The following is a 2,055-nucleotide window of genomic DNA, read 5'->3' on the forward strand; positions in this document are numbered from 1 at the left end:
CATTGCACAAATATAAGTTGAGAGGAGCTTTACTAATAAAATGCTCATGTGTGAAGGAATTGCTTTTTATAAAAGTTTACAATCTCAATGTGAGATGGTTGCCTAAAGAAATCTAGTAGATCTTAGTTTCCAGTGAAAGAACACAGTGTTCGGTGCAAAGTATTTGGTAGTCCTGATGTCCTTTGCTCTGGTCATATGAAATCAGGATATTGCATTCAGTTATGAGTGCCCATTTTAGGAAGAACACTGAAAATATGGTGCATATCCAAATTAGGGCAACCAGGAGTGTGAATGGATCAGAAATTTTGCTCTTTTAGTATTTGTTCAAACAGCAACAAATACTCATAAAGGAAAAGAAAAGGAGCTATATGAAATGTGATAGTCATCACAGTGTTTAAATCTATTATATGAAATCATTAGACTTTTCATGGTTTTTGTTGATCAGACTTGTAGAAGAGTAAGTGAATATGACAAAGAATGATTTTGGCTTCATGTGACCAAACTGTTCCTAAAACTCTAAGTGGAATTGGATGGGAAAAGGAAGATTAGAGCATTTTTAATTGTGAAGAATTCCTGTCCCTGCCTCTCCTCTTCACTCATTGCTGTTGTCTCTCATTGAGGAATATCTTGGTTAAGAAGCTGCTCCACTACCATGGCATTCAAAGACACCAGTAAGACACTTGTGGAGCCCTAAGTGGCCATTCACTTGATCTAGATCACCCTCACCAGCTGCACTGTGAAATCACTGGAGAAAGTGTGTGGTGACCTAATTAGAGGAATCAAAGAAAAGAACTTGAAAGTGAAGGGACCTGTTCCAGTGCCCACTAAGGCAGTTCAAATCACAGCTGGAAAAACTCCTTGCAGTGAAGGTTCAAAGATTTGGCATCAGTTCCAGATAAGAATCCACAAACACCTTATTGATCTGCACAGTCCTTACAAAATTTTTAAACAGATCACTTCTGTCAGCACTGAACAACACGTAGAAGTTGAAGTCTCTATTGCAGATGCCTAACCAATCGTCTTTCTTAGTAAGTTGCTTGCAACTATTGAAAAAAAAAAAAAGAATTCCTGAACACATTTTCATGTGGAGGTTGGGTTACATAAATGTTTGTTTTAGAGGGAAGTTTTATTCATGTATGCATTGAAATTGCTGAGTTTCAAATTCTCATCTAATTCTGAGATTCAATGAACATCTGATATCTGTTTTGCTTAGTAAAGAGGGAAATTGGAGGCAAGAAGAGCTGCCTTCAAATATTCAAAGGCTGATCTGAGAAGAAGGATGAATTTACTTTTGTAGTTCTATACTGTACAACGGAGACCAATTGATTTTCAGGGTAGATACATTATAATTCCGAAATAGAACTTTTTAATGGGTAGAGGCTTTTATTTGTTTTGTTTTTTTAATGAAATTTTCTGTTAGAGATAGAACAAATTCAGAATGGATACCTATCAGGGTTGTTTTAGAGAAGACTCCTTCATGGATTGCACTGGAGCAAGGATTAGACTAGAGGAGTCCTCAAGTCACTTCTAGGTTTTAGGATCATTTAATTAATTTTATATAGGTCTGAATAGGTTTATATATAGGTCTATATATAAAATTAAATTATCCTAAAATCTACAAGTGACTTTCGGACTATATATAGACCTATATTTTTCTATTTGTCTGTCTATCTGTCTATCTATCCATCTAATCTGTCTATCTATCTACCTATGTCTATATATAGACCTATATATATAACAAAATGAAGGGTCTAACCCCCCCTCCACATACATAGACACACATGTACAAAGATGTATATAGAGGTATAGATATGTATCTACATATGTGCATACTCTGCTTGTATGTTTGTGTATGTTTCTGTGGGGGAGAGAGAGAGAGAGAGAGAGAGAGAGAGAGAGAGAGAGAGAGAGAGAGAGAGAGAGAGAGAGAGAGATTAGTGAATATCTTATTCTACACCCTCATTATGAAGATGAGGAAAATGTGGTCCAGGGAATTTTTAACTGACTTGTCCATTGTCACATGACCATGGCAAAGCCACAATTTGACCTGTTGAT

General features: G+C 36.1%; 1 pseudogene; it reads left to right on the forward strand.

Moving 5' to 3' along the window:
* Positions 1–652: 652 nt before the first annotated feature.
* Positions 653–1,012, forward strand: LOC140498453 (small ribosomal subunit protein uS10 pseudogene; annotated as a pseudogene).
* The last annotated feature ends 1,043 nt before the right edge of the window (positions 1,013–2,055 follow it).

Source organism: Notamacropus eugenii, chromosome 4 (assembly GCF_028372415.1).
Source record: "Notamacropus eugenii isolate mMacEug1 chromosome 4, mMacEug1.pri_v2, whole genome shotgun sequence".
NCBI lineage: Eukaryota > Metazoa > Chordata > Mammalia > Diprotodontia > Macropodidae > Notamacropus > Notamacropus eugenii.